Source organism: Pyxicephalus adspersus, chromosome 6 (genome assembly GCF_032062135.1).
Source record: "Pyxicephalus adspersus chromosome 6, UCB_Pads_2.0, whole genome shotgun sequence".
NCBI lineage: Eukaryota > Metazoa > Chordata > Amphibia > Anura > Pyxicephalidae > Pyxicephalus > Pyxicephalus adspersus.
Window position 1 is genome coordinate 69549497 of NC_092863.1, and position 13947 is coordinate 69563443.

Genomic DNA, 13947 nt, shown 5'->3' on the forward strand with positions numbered 1-13947 from the left:
CAGCACGTCTGGCTCAGTGGATATTCTCACCTTTGTATCAGTAGGTCCCAGATTCAAATTCCAGCCAGTGCATTGCAGGGAGTTTATATGTTCTCCCCATGTTTTTGTGGTTTTCTCTGGGCACTCCAATTTTCTTCCCACACCCCAAAACAGTGGTTAGGTTAATTGGCTTCTCCCCAAAATTGACCTTAGACTGTGTTAATGACATATGACTATGGTAGGGGCATTAGATTGTGAGCCCCTTTGAGGCACAGTTAGTGAAATTACTTTAGCTGTGTAATGTGTCAGCATTATATAAATACAAGTAAATAAAAACATACATGGGGGACAATGGCAGGCGTTAACTTTATATGAGCCAGCAAAGTAGCTCGGAGAACCATGTAAATTCCAACCAAAATAAAATCCTCAACTGATATGAATGCCCTATGTACCAGAACATAGGAAAGATAAACATTTTTCATGTATTGGACATAGATATCAGCCTTATGCTTACATACACCCTTTATAATTTACTGAAATAGAAATTTTAATACTGTGAACAAAGCACAACCTGCTTTTCATGATTCAAGAAGTCTTTGCTTCTCTCCTACAATGGCCTGCTCTCAGACACAGTTGCAGAATTACATTCTGTGAATAACCTGTCAATCACTCCTTCTTCTTTGATGTTCTATAGGGAAATAAGCACAATGGTGATGTATCCCTGCTAGCGCCGGAGATCTTTTTTCTGAGCTGGTCTATTCCGCATGTGTTTTCAAAGGTTTTTGGACCATCAGACATATGCGGTCTCTTTTAACTTACTTCACCTCAAGGTAAAGCTGTTGGCTGACAACATTTTAGAGTTTTATTTTATATATGATTTAGAATACTGGTATATTAAGTCTTTTGAATCTCATTGGGCTGCCTGTCCACCTCCATGCCTTCAGCCTGTGCCAATGAAGGAGCAGCAACTGACTGATAAGGTCTTCTCTCTGCTAGCATTATGTTACATTTCAGCACATGTGCACCCAGCATTATCTGATTGGTTGAGAAAACGGACTCTCTCCTAGACTGTGTAGAAGAAGTTGCTATCATATTTTTGAGTTGCATTGAAAATGCACATCATTATTATAAATAAACCTGTAACATAATGGGGGGGTTACATTAAATGAAAAATAAGAAATCAGATAAGCTAATTTATTTTTTTAAATAGGCATGCCTGTTTTCTAAAAATTCTCTGTTTTAAATATGCACACTAGAACACATCTAATATTACAACAGACATGTATAAGAACATCAAATAACACAGGCGGCTTGCCCAGCATTTTCAGAAATCCCTTTTACAGCCTCTGTTATCTCTGACCTGTCTACACCTAATTAGTTCTTAGTTTTAGTTGCAGCTAAAGAGGAATGTAGTGACAACTTGTATATTCCAGGAGGGGGATGGGGCTGCACAGGACAGCACTGTAACTTTTAGTTGAACAATTCCTGGAAATTACATGAAATTGTTATTATAGATATATAACTGTTTTATATATCCACAAATAAAGGTGTCACAAAAAATCACAGCACACATTGTTAAGTAGTGTGGAATACAGATTTAAGGGGCTTGTTATCAGCAAGTGTGAAGTACCATCTAATCTTCATGAATGGTCCCCACCACTTGAATGAACATTGACAATTCCCATCCCCCCCAGCCATGTTCACACTGCTGAAGCTATTAACTCTCTCCATGACCTCCATAGACTGTGTGACACATCCCCGGGCTCTGAACTCTTCCATCTCTTTTCTAATAAATAAGCTTAAGTTAGTAAATGGCTTATCATAATTATAATATATTACAGCAGAGGAAAATAACATCTCTGCTTTTAGATTGGACCCAACAAAATTGGTGAAGCCATAAGGGCCTAAAGGGGGATGTAAAAGTACAAAAGTTGTGACTTCCCTCACTTTCTATAAGGTCTGGGGATCCAATCTCTACCTAATAACAAATAAAGAATTCATAAAGAATTAAGTAGAATATCTCCTCCTATTGTGTGATACTTCCCCGACCTCTTAGATTGTAAGCTCTTTGGGGCGGAGTCCTCTCCTCCTCCTCCTCCTGTGTCACTGTCTGTCATTTGCAACCCCTATTTAATGTACAGCGCTATGTAATATGTTGGCGCTATATAAATACTGTCTCTGGTATATATATATTGTTTTTTGTAGTAGTAGGTATTAGGGCATTACAGAGAACAAAGACTTGTGGTTAGAGTTTGCAGCAGGGCTTGCACTTGCACACACCAAACACCCTTGCATGAAAAATGTTTTAAACGTATTTAAAAAATGTTTCAATAGGTTTATAAATGGTGTAGCTCTCACTTCTCCTTATGGTTCCCTTGGCCTCTTACTCATCTGGATAAAGCATTGGAAAAAACAGCCCAGTACACTAGAAATCACAATGTATAGTAATAATTCACTAATATATGTACACTGACTTTAAAAAGAAAGTATGTTTTTTTCCAGCCAAGGTGGCCAGTTAGGACATACTACAACTTGTATTGGCTTAAAGAAGAACTCCACCAACCGGTATAGCTTCATTTACCCTCCGCAGAGCCACTGCAAATTACCCAATATGGTGGATCATGTGAAGTCCTTCCATGATGCATTTATTTTTATGAACTGAGAAGATGGTAATATATACAAATACTCATATAGTGTTCTTTTAGGCATTTCAATTCATTTACTGTATGTAAATATAATACTTTGTCTATATAAGTGCCTGTCTTGGATGGGATCCTCAATGCCAGAACCTGACCACTCCTGCTTTCAAACTATTCTACTGAGCTGAGGGGTGTATTTTCTACACACAGGGCCTGGAAAGACACCAAAGGGTAACACTAAGGCATTAAATCTGACATTTACCAAACATTCACTGCCAGTGAATCTTCCTGTTGCTTCTTTAAATGACGATGATTGATTCACTACTAGTGAACGTTTGCCGAAAGTAACATTTTCTTCTTTGTCAAGTTTTTAATCGGATTGTAAGATCAGGCATCTGTGTTCTGTACTTCAAAATATAATTATTCTTTACAATGACAGGAAGAAGTAAATCTATTATTTATTTAAAGTTATTTATAATTTTGTAGAATCTTTGAAATTGAAATAAGATTAACATTTTTGTCTGCTCAGTTCTTCTACAAACAGATGTGATCTCAGCTAGGTTTGCTGCACAAATGATTATTTGCTGCCCTTTTATGATAAGGTGGACATGCGGATTGTGTAAACTAAATTCCAAAGTTGGATTCATTCTGAATGGAATCTAGAGATGAGATCTGTGTTCCCAACTCAGAGACAACAGAGGGCAGTGTTGAGTTATAAGATTTCAAATTAAAAAAATCCGCTTTATTCAACTCAACTTGAAAATAAGGGCCACAATAATTCAGCGTGTGCCCGTATTGTAATATTTATGATTATTATGCATTTATAGCCATGTTACAAAATATTAATTTTCATAGCTGTACTTCCAGACACACTTTTTTTTACAATGTCATTACATTATTCACTATTTGAGTACATCATTAAAAATGTATAATTTTACAGTGCTCAGATTAACATTAGTGTACATCGCTGTGTATTCTTTTAATGTAAAGCTTAATGAGCAAACAAAGAGACTTAATGAACCTAAGTTTGGCTGGTACACAAATGATCTAATATCCTTCATTGCTGCAGCATGTTTTCATAGAAGCATCAGGTCTGCTTTTCCTAACATTTTTTGTTTTTAAATATTTTATTTTTATCCTTTTGTATAGCGTATAGACATATGTTTAAACTCACTTAGTATTGTTTGACTTTTTACCTCTACTTCTGCATGCTCTATGCTTTATGTAAAACAGTGAATTGTGAACCTTTTTTCTGCTATTTAATGGTCATGTCCCCGTGTTCCTGATCTTAGATTCATATTAAAAATTCTGGTCTCCTGATCTTATAGTCACCATTATTATCTTTATGAACTAGAACACCCTTGCAATAGTTTCCATTACAGTAGCATATGCATCAACTGAGCTGCATTCAAATACATGAAAGATGCATTATTGGATAAGTTGCAATACATATAACCTGGCTAAGGAACTGTTTCACTTGCCTATTCTTGTTGTGCTGTTTTATTTGGTGTTGTTGTGGAAGAGATGAGTGCATTGGTGTCTCTCTTCGAAATATTGAGAATAGAATAGGGAATTCTATTCTGTTACCCAACAATGAATGCCCAATAACCTCTATTTCAATTTTGGTAAATTAATGAGTAAAGAACATTGTTATACCTCCAAATGTTTTTCTCTTTAATGGATAGTGGTTGAATGCTCTCTAAAGATAGAGTAAATATGGGTTTCCCAAAGAGCAAGAGTTTTATTCCCAATACAACATCCTCAAAGGAATCAGGAAACACGGTGCATGCTCTGTGAATGGCCCTTATCTTTTCATTACTACTTGTTCCATTAGACATCCAGGATTAAAAAAGAAAAAAGTTCTAGTGTCCATAATATACTATGGACGATGGTATAATATGGTGCTGTCCATTAACTGAGGTAGGGAACGTGTGAGCATCCTATAAAATAATCTATCAACATATAATTGACAAACTTTTACATAAGTAAAGCTTTTGGCAATAGTGGAGTCTAATAGGCAATACTTTGAGGGAACTGTAACTAGAGTGAAGATGGCATCCCTGGAGAGCATGGAAATATTTACTCTTCCATTGCTTTTTTATTGGGAGATCTGTCTGTATGTATTTCTGGAGTACAAGAATAATTATCCTAGAATGGATATATGTGCATCCCTCTGGTGGTCACATTTACCAAACTGGCTATTCGATATATTTATGTATAGCTTTAAAAATGCAAAATCAGTGTACACCAGGTTCATGAAGGTCTGAAATAGCTTCTGTAATTTGAAATAGAGTCTCTGCAGAAACCTTTAGTCCATCTAGTAACCTTCCCCCAAGAAAAGAAGGGGGGAGGCCATGGGTGGGGAGTAGAGAATTATGAGAAATCAAAATATAATTTAAGTTCTAGTCCACTTATAGTTCATATTTCAGATTATGCTACCGTAATTTGAATTATTTTCAGTTTGACTTGCTGTTTGTTCAGGAACAAATGTCAAAATGATCCAAGCAGAGATCCTAGTTTTCCCCAACATTGTACTCTTCCTTCCTGACAGGGAGTCTTTCTCCTTCAGTTCCTGCAGACCAAGTCACACTACTGTTGCTCTATTTCCAATAAATCATTTGGTCTAAAATGAACACACTAGCATAAATTACTACATGATAGGATGGAGATCTAGACACAAACAGAGTTCAAAGGAAAATGAGATGTATGAGATGTATTTGCTCATATTTTCAGCCTCCAACCTCCCAAAAAAGAAACACAATATAACAAGCTGAAAAAAAGACCCATGGCTGCGATGTCTTCTTCTTTTCTAACCTGCTCCAGAAATAATGAACAATTCGGGACACAGACTTGATAGGATATAGAGAAACATGAGTGCACACAGTGGAGTACAAATAAATGAGAAATGCAAAAGCAGAAGAAATGAACCAAAGAGCCAAGAGAGCAAAAGGGGATAAGATATGTAGATAAAGGATCACAACAGGTGGGTGCAAGAATAGAAGAGAGAATGTTGAAAGAAGAGGGACAAGCACACATAACAGATTATAGGGAATGGTAGAACTAGGTGGATTAGGCATATAAAATAAAGTTTGAAAAGACAAATTTATTTAATAAGGTAATGCAAAAAACAATGTTGATGTGTAAAGTCAAGTAACCCAAAGCATAGACCTAGTAATACTTACCATCCCTGCGCTCCCCTGATGCTCCATTGACCTGAAGTCAAACACGGTGTGAGTTCCATGTCAGATGGAGTTAGAACCTACACATTGTACTCAGGTGGCAATGTTTGGGCTTGGGAGGTCACATGCTCAAACATACCCAAAAGGACTAGGTATTAGCCAGTAGGTAGCAGGGTTAAATAAGCATGAATGGGCCAGGGAATAGCCCAAAAAGTGACTCTTTAGTGTCCTCCTTTGGGACAGAATGTGTTGAATCTTTGCTCTTTTTAAAAAAACTCCCAATACGCTATTATTTTCCAACATTTTCAGTGTTTAAAATCACATCCCCCACTAAATGCTATGGTTCATCTGCCAATATCTTTGTCATAACTGTGTCCTGTAGTGATGTGGTCCATGAGAGGAACCATCGCCAGCCAACAAAGGGCAAGCTATTAAATTCTCCTGGAAGTGTTAGATAGTAGAGGAGCTTTAAAGCCAGGTACACATGCTATATAATTGTCCCTCACAATGAAAAATTATATTCATCTTGGGCAAAAATCTAGCATGTGTACAGGAGTTCCCCAATGTCATTTAGCTTTTTGCCTTATCGGATCACTAAACAACCAACTGAGGACAACCACTATCATTTCCTATGGGTGGGACACATAGGGGTATCTACAACTTGGTCCCTCCTTTCTTCATAGAACTGAACAGGGCAGTATGAACAGTACTCGTTCATTCTAGCGTTACTAAAACAATCACAAAAAATAATTTTCAGCTACATGAATTTGATTTATGTACATATCTTTAAATAGAGCAAAGATTCAATACACTGCCAGCTACAGAAAAGATAAGTAAAATGCTTCTTTTTATACTAAGTTTTGCTGTTGAAAGAATTTTACCTCCCTTACAGGAATGCTTTAGGCGTACTCAGATAAATTCTGATCGGCCTCTTGTAAGTCATAGCATTCAGGCATCATCATTGCTCTTTGCATTGACTTACTAAGATGCATAGGCTGCTTAAGATAAGTAACAGGTGACTACACTTAGAAATAGTGTGTTTTTTGTATTTTAAAGCACGTCTAACAATACTTACATATCCAGTGGTTCATATCAGTCTTCAGGCTGTAAAACATTAAAAGACATATTGATATTGTGATGGTTTAATGCACGTATTACTCTAAAGATTGTAAGCTTTTAGGATCCATCTCATTATTTGATTTTGCATATACATTAGCACCAGAAATTTACTTAGAATGCCATTTTCTTACTGTGCACATCAAAGAATAGCGTTGACAGATTATAAATAAATAATCACAGTATTAGCAATCAAAGGACTGGAAAGTTGCCTCTGCAGAACAGGTCCACGGTATTCCATGCTTTTTATTGCTATAGGTAAGTTGCTAAACTGTACACAACCTTCAGCCCTAAAACACTTTCAGCTCCCCATTAGTCAAGCACTCAGGAAAGCTCTACAGTGAAAATACTTAGTCAATAATATATTTTCAAGGTGAAGTAATGTAATGTCAATTACCAACAGGACCAGATGCTTTTTGGCCCCGTGATCTTTAGTTGTCCCAATAGTGGCTCAAACACAGATGTACTTTCACTGTGAAGTCACGCACAACAGTTTAAGAAACACTTCTATGACTTCCAGCCTTATAAAACATAAAAGGCACTTACATTGCAGCATATGATCTACTTTTGTTCTTAAACAGGGAATAACAAAAATATATTTTTATACAAATATGAATGCTATACAGAAAATGATACACCGTAATTTTCCCAGGATCAAGAGTTCAAGTAAACCTCTTGAAAGTCTTCTTAATCTAAAGTTTGCAGTGGACCCTTAGGTTTGCTTGGTACAAAAAATGGGAGCCTAACACTCACTACACACCCTTTCCTGGAAATTTTACAGGGACCCCACCAAATATTCCTACCAGGCCCTGGGTGGGTGGCAGTTAGGGCTACATCCCCTGGCAGGTGACATGGGATTACCCAGGGTAAGTGTCTTTTGATCTTCACCAGGGCACCTCTCAAGGAGTGATGGGACAGTAACTCAAATGGCCATTAGCCTGTATTGCTGCTGGTAGATACCCAAGTCACAGACCCCCGGCTCTCTCCACCAGGAATAAGCAGGGAACAGATGGCTTTGGTGTAAGACAGCCAGTAAAGGGGTACAATGTTGGCAGGGGTCAAGAAAGTAGGTGAACCAAGAGCCAAGGTCAAGACAGGCAACAAGTGATGATCAAGTATAAAACAGTCCAGTATTGAAGCTGGTGACAAGCAATAATCATGGCCAAGACTAGCAGGAATGAGTAGGTGGCAGGCAAAACACATGGTCAAGATGGTCCATCATCGTCAGAACAGGCCAAGGTCAGAGAAACAAAGAGTGAGGTCAGGGTCAAGATGGAGTAGGTGTCCAGTTGGTGTAACAAGCTGAAAATCTAGCAATATGGGCCTAGAGTGGCTTAAATAGTATGTTCAGCCAATAGTAGGACATGATCATAACTAGGAAATTATCTGCTCAATGGCTGCAGGACATACTTTATAATCCCCTCCAGCTGCACACATTGTGTCAGAGTTGCTGGGATGGCGCACATAAACTTCAGGGAATTGAAGGGCAAACCACAGGCAAAAAGGTAGACCTGTGAGTGTACCAGTGTGGTTAATGGTCAAAAAAAGGTGGGCAGTGAGCATGTAGCCCCCCCCCCTCCTTCTGGTACCACACCAGGTCCCAGGTCTTCCCTTAACATTTGCTAGACCCAGTGTTGAGGGACAATGTCTCTTCCTCAATTCTGCACCATCAAAAAGGATGTGGGGGTTTCCTTTTTTAGGAAATCTGGAAGCCCATTTTAACCGAGGGAAATATTTGGCTGCTACAATGGGAGTTAGTACAGGTCTACATTAGTACCCCTTTCTTTGAGTAGGAATTAAATAAAAGGTAAAAAACCCCATGCACTCACAGTCACAATAATGTCTCTCATTTAACTAGTACATACACAAGATTTGAAAAAAATTGGGTTATATGTTGGGATATATGTCTCCAGAAGTACATCTAGTGTCACTCGCTTCATTTAACAATGTGATGCCATTGCTATTCACAAATCACTAGAGCTGCAATAATAGCACAGGGAGCCACATGTGATGTCATTGCCCATATTTGGTCACTGATGTTACCTGGGATTCCCTATCCCGGTTTTGTGTTATTTAACCTTTTTACTATAGTTTAAGGACCATGCAGTTCACTAGGAGATAAAATTCCCTCTAAATCGAATCTATCAAGTATTGCCATGCCCAAAAAACCTTGAACCATCAGGATTCAACTCAAACCCAAGAGGGAATATATCTAATCCTCATTCCTATTATTCTTACAAATTAGCACATAAATGGAAATGTTTTACCCTTTTAAACTGATGTTTATTCTCAGAGGTAATTTTTTTTACATTTTGGTTCAATGAATAAACATTTAATGTAATGTGAATTTGGGAAACAATATTTTCACAATATGGCCTTTCAGAACAAAAACCAATTTAGAAGCATTATGCTCTTTTAAATTTAACACTTTTTATGGAAGATGTATTTACACAGGGTAAGGATATAGGAAATCTTTTAACTCTTTTACGTGTGTTCTTACATTTCAGCTTGAGCTATTGAACTCTATAAAAAACATAATGGTAAAAAAAAAACATTGACAATGCTGCCATAGTGCCACTTGTTATTAAAGCTGTTATTTTAAATATTTATCTATGGTGTTTCGTTTTTAGCTGACTAAACAAACATATGTTATTTTGGGTCCTGATAATAACAAACAAGACAAATAAAGAAGAAAACAATGTCTAAAAGAAATTAGATTAAATTAGATTTCATATTGATATTGATATATATATTTGAGTTGACTTCTTTATTTTAGGGGGTCTGATATTCATTGAACAATCTATGGTAGAGGACCTTCTCTTCCCAGACTATAGCTTACACGAAACAATAGAATCTACCCTGCTACAAAGTGCATGTTAATCAATTTGAAATATCCATCCTAGATGGTGGAAAGGAACGCGAAGGGTTGGTGACAATTTTTTTTGTATGTTGTAATCTTTTTGTAATCTCATTTTCAATAGTTTTATTTTCCTGCTAATAAAATGCAGATACAATAAATATGCCAGAATAAAAAAGGCTAAGGTTGCCACTGTTACTTTCCCACTATCTTATATATAAAGCTGGTTGTTTTACTGACATACTGCCACTTTTACTTTCTGATTTAATAACCTGGGAGAATTATGCAGATGAGAAAAGTCAGAGAAAAGTCAGAAATCCTTATTTGTGTCCTCGGGGGTGTGACTCAAAGGCAGAAGGTCAGTATGGCTGCCAGACGGTATGTTTTCTTAAGGACAGGTTTCCTTTAAGACAATAGAGCCCATTCAGCTGCACTGCAAAGAATGTCAACTTTCCAATGTGCGAATATTACCAGTTTTTTATAGTCCCTATTTTAGGATTAACGTCTCATTAAATTACAAGTTACTTTAAAACTACGAGTAGTCAGCAGAGTGCTGTGTTTAATCAATGACAGCTTGTATTGCATGGGCAAACATACAGAGCATACAAAGAAAACAAAGAACTATCTATGGAACTTATTACGCTGCACAGAAATGCCAAGCAACATAAGTGCACTGTAAGTCAATGGAACGATTCCCTGTTCTGTAATAACATGGAAATGCTATGCAGTGTGTATTTAGAATATTTGTATGTTCAATATTTGCACACAGCCTAGAATGTACAGGGACCAGGCTGTCCAAATGCTTTTGGAAGACAGAGCAAATCATTGTTGCTTGAATGACACTTTTGCAATTTTGGCATTTACTTCTTTGCAATGACAGGTGTATGGATTACAGAAGAATAAATAGATTTAAGTACCCCAAGCTCTCCCGGCATCATAATGTCCTACATCTGGAATAACATATAAAGGAAAAAATAAACATCTGAGCCACTTACCTGGAGAGGAGACAGGAGAGGACTTTATTCCTGATGCCTGGCTGATGGGAGTATAGGGGGCTGAGGCATAGCAGATTATAGAGTTGCTGCCTTGACTGGAGACTTGGATGAGCCAGCACTGGCTCTGCCTTTCTCTCCTTCTCTTTGTGTGTGTTTTATTTCTCATCTGTAAGAGGAAAATTAAGGTTTTCGTCACAGCAAACAGTGACACACTTACCAGCGTGAAGTGAAGACATGCTGGTTAGGCATTTTGGCATGGGTAGCAAAAGCAAGCTGTGTGAAAGAACAGAACTGAATATATAAAATACCATTGTGCATTATTTACAGACAAAGGAGGATTTCCATGTGCTGTGCTTGCAGCTACTGTTCAGAAAAGATGATCAGAGACAGTTTAACAAACCTGTAGACACAACCTGTCAAACATGGAGTCATTTAACAGGAGTGTTACCGCATTATTCCGATCTTTGTACTAAAAAACATAAAAAAACATAATAACTCACTTTATCAGCAGGTGCTGCTCCTTGTTGAATTATGGTACATAGAATGTTAAATTCATTTCATAAAATATTGCATAGGTTATCGTCATTAAAGAAGCTCAAAATTCCAACTAAATGGCATTTAGTTTGCTGAAGCACTTATATCTTGAATATTTTTTTAATGCATTTCTATGCAGCTAGTGACTTCCAGCCTCTTTGTACCCTCTTTTTGTGACATGCTTAAGTGGCAGCTGCATAACTTTACACAGGGTGGTCTTTCCTTAATGTGACATTGGCTGAACATGTCTGTGCATTAGACATCTGTAATTTACACTGAAATAGTATGTGACAATATTGGATTTTAATTGGGAGAGAGGACAGAATGTTCTCCCTTTAAAAAAAAATGTCTGAATAATGATGGTAAAATCACTAGGTTTTATTTTAGAAAGGCAGCCGAAGTAAAATGACCAAGCATGAATTTGGAAATTACAATAGAATATTTAGGAATATGGGATTTTTGTGATTAGGTATATGTATACTTTAAACTAGTTACTACCTTAGAATAATTGTGAGGTTCTTTGGGACATCTTAGTATAAATAAATGAATACATTTAGGATATATTAGATATAGACATACATTAATGCAGGTCCGTAATTAATCAATTCCAATTCCAATTGGGGGTATTCCAACCTCAGATCAGAACTTGGAGTCTGAGAAATTAGACTTTTGATCCAAAATTACTATACCTCTCATGGACAGGCCACTGGGCAATGACAGCTGTCATTGTCTGTTGACCAGATTGGCTGTGTCATATATCTGTCATTGACAGGTATAGCCTAGCTCATCTCATGATACCAATGCCAACCCAGAATTTCCAATTTCCAAACCAATTGGGTTTCTCAACCAATCTGACTGGGTTTGATCCAAGTCAGAATATTACTCTTGCAAGCCCTAAAAAGTCATTTTTTAATGCAAGCATTGTAAGTCCTTGAGTTATCTTTGGTGTCAGCATCGTGCAATCTGTTGTACAGTCTGTACAGCAGAGCTTGTGGGGGCAGAAGTCAGGTGTAATGTTATGCATGGAGCATACTGATAGGAAATAAGTTTATTAGTCTGCTGCTCCTTCTTTTACAGTCCAGTCAAAGGGTGGGGGCACCTGTAAAAGAAGGTAAATTACAGCAGAAAAATGTAGGGTCCATGCCCTTGCTAAACAGGGCTGCTCTGGGGGGCAGAGCTGTATAATTCATAATAGTAGAAAGGACAGTAGAAACAGAATTTGTTTGGCAGGTAAAACAACTCTAATGTAGGCATTTATTCTGTGCATTTATCTCTTTGTTGGGTATTTAGCTTTAAACAAATACCAAATTATATAACACCTGGGAAAAGAGCATTTAAATAACAAAATAACAAAAAATAACAAAAAAAAACACCAGAAATTTGTCATTGATTCTATTTTGTTAGTTTGAAATTATTGTTTTTCTGAATAACAGAATTACCACCAACAAAACTTCCAAAGCCATTGCATCTGAAACTTTCATTTAAAACGCAATAGAACATTAATTTCATAAAGTTATTAGGAATGGAGTAATCTGGGTAATCTATGGTTGTTGATCTCCCGTGGCAAGTAATAAATGATTTTGGATCAATTTTTTTGTTTTAATATCATTTTATTTTACATTTACAACATTTATCCAAATACATGTATTTCTATCTACAAAGTCAAGTTTATCATTCTGTTTGTGGGTTAACTAGAAAGTAAAACCTAATCTTCTCTGCACCTAGGAAAGGTGCTACTAGTTCACTCTGTTCTTTTTTGAGTAAATGTACTAAACTTGCAGCCAAAGCACTCGTTGTAGCCATTTGTACGCATAGATTTGTCCTCTGAGCTATTGAATAGAACTTAGGACATAAAATGAGGACAAGGTCATAAATTAATTACAAACTGAAAACGCTCATCAAAAAACATCTCATACACTTTCCTGTCAATGATTTAAAGCCAGAACATTCAGTTTAATGTAGTTGAATATATTCCAAATATATATATATATATATATATATATATTACAACAAAAAGTGTGAAAAGTCTTAGTTTGTTTTCCATATACAACAACACATATTTGAGAACTGTCATTATTTACCCACACCAGTCATTTATATTCCAACTGTTTTTTCTTGGGGTTGGGTTGGATATTGATTATTCTAAATGTCCCTGGCAGTAGCCTCAAGCATTTCTTGGATTGGGAATTCAATGTAAAAATGATTATCCCCGAACACTACCTATTTGGACATTTAATTTCTGTTCTGAGCATGCTTCGGGTCACCACCAGGGACTCAGGATGGCGAGTGGTGTTCAGGATAGCCAAGCTGAGGAAGGATCAGATAATCTCTTTTCTCCAATCCTTATTGTGAACCTAAAGGCACTCTTCTCTGAGCTTTTCCAGGTTCCTAAAGGTTGTATACAAATCAAGGTGCACATTTCTGGGGGGAGTGTTACACTATCTTGGGGTTAATACTGACAATCTGATATTCGAGGTCAGTAATCCTCAGCCCTGCAGACAATGACCCTTTCTGACCTTTTCTTTAAAGATAGATATGAGATCTGATAGCTTCACCCCTGGAGGTTCTGATATTCATCCTTACCACTTCATAAACACTTTCAAACATATAATTTTTTCTAAATGAAGGACAGAAACATGTTTGCAGTA